The sequence below is a fragment of the Schistocerca cancellata genome, chromosome 8, assembly GCF_023864275.1.
Source record: "Schistocerca cancellata isolate TAMUIC-IGC-003103 chromosome 8, iqSchCanc2.1, whole genome shotgun sequence".
In the NCBI taxonomy this organism is placed as follows: Eukaryota; Metazoa; Arthropoda; class Insecta; order Orthoptera; family Acrididae; genus Schistocerca; species Schistocerca cancellata.
This window is the reverse complement of record NC_064633.1, coordinates 548958418-548965484: the sequence shown is the minus strand read 5'-3', so window position 1 is coordinate 548965484 and position 7067 is coordinate 548958418.

Genomic DNA, 7067 nt, shown 5'->3' with positions numbered 1-7067 from the left:
CAGAAGCAGCCAATGCAGGCTACCGTGTGAACTATACTTACAACAAATTATGACTGGTGCTAATCTACTCACACAAATAATTATGGGAATCACTTCTAGTCTCTCTCTCTCTCTCTCTCTCTCTCTCTCTCTCTCTCTCTCTCTATCTCTCTCCCCCCTCCCCCTCTAAACAGCAACTTTAAAAAAAAATCTACTGCTCTTCCTTCAACACTCTTCATCCCCTGCTTTTACTTACTGATCTAGTTTAACTTATGTAACTTTACTAATTTCAGCAAACAGTACTGTAGTGTGTATGCATCTTCTCATGCCTCCTTGTGGAATATGTGAAATTTGGCATTGTCAACACTATAAGCAGTCAGCGTACCAGTAAGCAAAGCAATCCAGTTTTGCCAGAGTTACAGTAGTGAGAGGTTGTATCTGGAATGATGTGATGTTGCACAGTTACAACACAAATACAACTCTGGTCTGTCATCACATAGTTTGAAAATGCATTTCTCCCAATCTTTGGATCACTAAGCTGGAGAACATGGGATGTTAGAAGTTGTGCTGTTCCAAAGTGCAGAAAAGATAAATTGAGTGGGGATTTGCTCATCTCAAAAATGGCAATGTTTAATTCAAAATTGTATATAAGAGATGTGGAATGTATGAGCAAGCACAGGTGATGTTCACATCATCATCATCGTTATCTTCTTCTTCTTCTTCTTCTTCTTCTTCTTCTTCTTCTTCAGTTTACAGCCCCTGCGTTGATCTCTTTGCAACGGAAGCCTCCATCTTGTCCTGCAGTTCCAGCTCATTTCTCATTCCACTCTGTCCCAGCCTTCTCTTCATCATACATTACTGCCCGCTACCCATCCCTTGCCTCATACAAATTCTATCATGTAATGGGCCTGTTTTAGTATCCTACCAACTCTCTTGTGTTTAACATACCAATACCCTCTGAATCTTGTCCTTTCAAGAGTCTCTTACCTGGTATTCTCTTTCACTATTTCTCTCACCATCTCATTTCTTATGTCATCCATTCTAGTAAGCTCCATTCTTCTTCTTCTTCTTCTTCTTCTTCTTCAAAATTTCATCCCAAAAGATTGTATCTCTATCACCTCCCTTTCTTTCACTGCCTGCATTTCTGATGCATTCATGTGTCATTTGCTTACTTTTTGAACCATACATTTTTGCTCCAGACTGGGCTTCTTACCCTCTACAGGAAACTGTGGGCTTACTTATGCCTTCCACATCATTCCTTCTGCTGTCATCACTTATGACCTCAATTGTTTCAGCACCCCAGAACAAAACAAAACCTTCTACTGTCATCTGTTATGCTTGAAACATTCCACTTTCTTTAGTACTTGCCCTCCAACACTTATCTGTTGCTACTATCTCCTTATTCCTCATTGACACCATCACTTCACACTACTTTGTATTAAATTTCCATCCATATTGTTCCACCACTTCCTCCCATACGTGTAGCCTTTCCTACACTGAATGTGAGATGAAAATATAAAAGCAACATAGTGTCACTCCTGTCATTACCTCATTGATTTTTCTGTTGAGGCCTGTCTGTCTACCCGTCTCCTACTTTTTAAACAACTCACACTTCTTTGATACATTTCCTTCATTCTTCTCATTGTTAACCTTCAAATCCCCCCCCCCCCCCCTTTTTTTAAAGGGGTTTCCAGATATTTATCCTTTCCACATTATTATATGCCTTCTAAATGTTGAAGAACACTGTTACCGAATCCTTATCATATTCATAGTGTCACTCTCAGAGCTCCCATACACAGGAGTACACTGAGGCAAAATATAAAATCCAATGCAGAGAAAATCTACAAGAAGACAAATAGATGTCTTCACATTTGACCACAGGCTCACAAATTTTGTAAGTGATTTCATGGTCAATAGATTAGAAGATGAAATGTTGGATATTTATTATCTGGAGCTTACTACTGCACCCGTTTGGCCTCTGCTGTGAAACTTCTGAAATAAAATTAATCACTTTGAGAATTGATTCTCAAAGTACAATAATTGCTGTTAAGTTTGACCTGAGAAACACCAGTATAATAAAACAAATAATTAATGACTTAAATTATGATGGGCAAAGTCTGTGAACAATAGTCTAATATTTTACAAATTATTTAAACAGCAAACAATCAAACATGGTTTCAAAAAAAGTCATTGATTAAAGATGATGAACGGCACCGCTTAGAAGGTGCTAAAATGGATTTCAACAACAGAGAGCAAATTCCCAGGTACTAATGGTAAGAAAAATTTTGCTATATAGTTAAGCATTACACCCATTATCATTCATCCTCACTGGCAAGTTGTTGATCATCACACTGGAATAGTAAAGTGAACAGTTAACTTTTATACTGGTATGATATGAATTCCATGTAGATATTGTTTTGCTTTCATAGATGGCTTGAGCAACACTGGAAAGTTCTTAATTCGGGTGGATTTTCTACTACAATCACATTAGATGAAATACAGTACTCATTATGTAAAGCAAAAGCGATCAGATTTTTCAGTATTTGGAACATGACAAAAGACAAAAATTCATAATACATATTTAAAAAAGAAGTGTCATGCAAATATTCCTGCCACAGATTCTAAGTGACATCATTCTCGAAGATAAGAACAGCATAAAAATTATACGTTTGTTCATTTGCTTATGAATTAAAAAACTTGTTATGTTTCATGTACTAAAGTACATGAGATAAGTACAAGGCTATTGTAGTCGAGTATTGTCAAAAACAAAACCAATTTACGTATAAACATCACATTACTACTCTGAAGGAAATCCTACTGGCCAGAAACACATTTACACCAATGGCAATGTATCTGTGTAAATGAATAGTGATACTTACATATGTTAAATAAAACTTAGCAAAACATTGTTCACAGTGCTCAAATAGAAATACAATTTGACTGGCATGAGCAGAGTGGCTTTACTGAGACCTTGTTATTGGCTGCATTTTAGTGCTCATATTAGTATGCTGTTAGTCATATAACTGTAGCCTATTCTGAAACCACCCGGCAGATGAAAACGGTGTGGAACTTAAACTTCGGACCTTGACTTTGGTGGTAAATGCTCGTATCAACTCGGCTATCTGGGTATGACTGACAACATTCTTTCGCAGCTTCATTAATGCCAGTATCTTCCTCCTACTTCCCAAACTTAATAGAAGCTCTTCTGCTAGCTGTCCCATACTATTGTTGAAGTGAGGAGAAAAGATGAGAGAAAATATATTAGCCAAGACAAGAAGAAGATTGGGCGGGGGGGTTTAATGAAATAAAAGGGGAAAGATAAAATTGGGAGTAATTTGTGAATGAAGGGGCCAAACGAATCTCAAGAACAAAAAGAAAATTCCCACCTAGGAAGTTTTCAGATACTGGAGCTGGAGTAACACTCCTGGGGAAAGGATAGTATGAAAACCGTGAAAAATTATTTACTATAAATGGAAGCTAATTCTTAGTGGCAGTTTTGACTAACAAATGATGAAATATGAAGCCAAATAAAGAATGTATAAACTAGTGCAGTAGCACTTATGAAATATTTTTAGATCACCAAAGCATACCCACCACTAGGGACTGAATGACAAGAATTTTCATCCATTTCTTTCCCAATAATTTGCTATATGGCTATATAAATCAAGATTAAAAACCGAAATGCAATGCTGTGGTAATTGCAGTGACAAGATTTCAGTACTGAAAAAAAAAGTCGTTACTGACATATGATAGCACATTTTGGAGTATTTCTTTTGTTTTGCAAATTTTCATAACTAAAGAGTTGAGCTCTCATGTTTTTGTAGATGCTGAATTTATTTATTCCTGAATCTGACAGAAGAACCTACACAAATTGTACTCACAACCAACAGGTTAGAGACAGCTGTTGTACTTGAGGGGATGTGATCCTATTGCTATGGTAATTTGAATAATTTGAGTGTCACATTGAAACATTACTGACCTGTTTGCCTTATTTCAAGTATGCTCTCTGGTTTAACAATAAAACAGATACTGATATGAATTTTCACTAGACAAGGTGACACATCAGAAATTTAATGAATAATCAGTATGAAATTATTGTCACAACCATACAAATGAAGATCAGCTTTCAGTTTACACTGTTCATTACTTTTCACATAATCACATCAATAACTTATACAAACAGAGTCTTAAATTATTAATACGAGTGGTGATTAATGCCAGTTTTGAGTTGGTGCTGTCTGACTGAACTTGAATGTGCTTTCACAGTGACTAAGTTTTGCCTGTTTGTAGCATTTTCTGTGATGCTTATTTAAATATGCACACACTTGAACTTTTCTACAAATATTTACACTATGTTAAAATTTGCAATAATTAAATTTTTAGTAATGACTAAATGACAGGTATCACAGGCAGTACATACACACATTTAGAAATTAAATGTGCGAACTGTTGACTGTGTATACTTTATAAGACTTTATCACTAAATTCAACTTTTGTAGGTAAGTTTTTCAGTGTGCAAATTTCTCTCATGTTTTCTAACAAAGCCCACAAAGATTATTCCAAAAATGATTCTTATTGAAGTACTTTCTCAGTACACATGTAAATAAAAAATTGCCACAAAACATTAACACTGGATCTTGCAAAGGTTTACATGATACAATTTGCGTACTTATGAGAACTATATTTCTGATACCCTGCTGTAATCAATAAACTGTAAGCCATACTTTAACATGTTTAAAGCAAGTATAAAAAAACTTCTTGTAAAAGAATTTAAACATGTTATGTAAATATTGTATATGGATTGGATAAGGAAATACGAAAAGAAATTAATATCTGTGTTTAGGGTGACATTGGAGCAAATAAGGCTATTTCAGCTGGCTACGTTCAACTTGAATGGGAAGTCATTGATTCTCACACTGGCCTTTTGCATGACAAACGTTATATCTATGCATCTGACCAGATTAGTAGCACCCGATGTGTAGGACACACCATCTCTGAGTTCATGCAAGCTCTGGTATTATCACATGCCACAAAGTTAAGGGTGTACCACATGTACTGTTGTTTGAGGAAGACTACCACCTGAATCTACTTCTGTGGGTGGCAACATGTTGATGACAGGCATTGCCATTAACTGTTGTGAACTGTAATTGAGAACACATGACCCACAATGCAGCAAATCACTTGTCAGTTCAGTGCTAAATAGCAGCAACCATTCTTTTCACATTCACATCCTTGCTATGTGTGCAAAAGGCACTACCACACCCATGTACTGCACCTCTATTTGCTGACTGTCACAAGGCATAGCATGAGCATATGAACATTGTCTGGAAAAAGGTTTGTCTGGATTGGTGAGTTGTGGTACATGTTGGTACACTTCATTGACAGTGTAAAAGTATACTGAAAAACCCATGTGCCAATGGGATACCATTTGAATAGGGCATACAGGTATTTTTGTCAGAGAAATGTTTACATGGAGTGTAATGGACATCTCTGATAGGTTTGCCTGTTTTTTGTGAATGAAGCTGTCTAGCTTAGTTGATATACACAGTGTCCCAGGAGGAATGGTCAGTATTCAGGTATATGACAGAAACGATCATTTGAAGCAAAAAAGTCTAATAAACATGGTCTCTAAAATGCACACATTAACAGCTATTAGCACTTGTTCATCTTCACCACTGTGGAAAACATCTCTTCTATTGAACAAGTGCTCATAAATGTTAAGGAGTGTGTTTTAGAGCCAATGTATACTAGACTTTTTTTTTTTTGCTTCAAATGATCATTCCTGTCACATTCCTGAATGCATACCTCTTGGAACACCCTGTATTTTAATTTATTATTATGTTTTGGGTAATGTCATAGTTGTGCCTGTAATTAAGTGTGAAGTAACATATAGGTATGGCTTGTGATTGTAAAAGAATAATGGCATAGTACAAAACAATGTTTTTTGTGCTTGGTGTACTTTATACAAGGGTGCACCCACTTGAGGGCTAAACATAACGGCTATTATTTTGTTAGATCTGTTTCAGAATGAATACTTGTTGTTATATTTAGATAAATACTGTAACTGAAATGCTGATTTTATGATTATGAAAGTGTACTCATTAAAATCATATTTTACAATTGAAACGGTAGTATCTGTAATTTTAAAGATATTGTAGTATTTGCAGTTTGAAAAACAAAGGGAACATATTCTCCACCAGCACAACTCTTTGTTACCACTTGTATTTCTGTAAACTTTAAGAGACAAGTTTACAGCCGATGTTCTAATTAAGCATAGGTTTTATTTTAACTGCCTTTGAACTTTATTTTATATGTTCTAAGTATTGGTTAGTGAATACTCTACTTTTTACTTTTGCTGACTAGTAGTATATACATTGCACCTCTCAGTCACATATTACTTCAATGTCAGTTATATAACTGATGATGGGAGTAGCCAAAACATACTGACCAATACAGGTATATTATCTGATATAGACAGCTTTATTCACAAGAAAATTTATGATTGTAGACTCCTTTAGGGTGTATATTAGCTTTATTAATAGGTATGCTCTTGTGTTTCACAATTGAATAATACATGATCCTACAATTCTATCATGTATATCAATTTGTTCACCTAGAGCACGCAAGAAGTGACCTGTTCTTTCATCTAGACAATGCATTATCATATCACCCCCACATTGTATTAGAAACATTTGAGAAACACTCTGTGGACATCCGTGCTCCCATGTCCTCTGACATGAATTTTGCTGAGTACATCTGGGACCCATTAGTGAGACGTGTGCCTTGGACTGAGCTCAGACCAATCTTTGTGAACTGTGGGTAGCACTTCAGCAATTCTGGATCAGCATGGCTCCCCAACATTCAGTGTTTAAGTGAAGTCCATGCTACAGTGTGTTGCCACTGTCATCAGAACAAAATGGAATGCTACACATTGCTTGGCAAGTGTCCAAAATTCAACTGCCCATGAGTATAAACATATTTAAAAATTCAAGAGATTTGTTGACTTTTTTCCCACTTCCATCTCCATGCAAGTGACAACTCTGTCATGACACTACTGTATCTCTGTGTTGTGTCTTTCTTTGTCACAT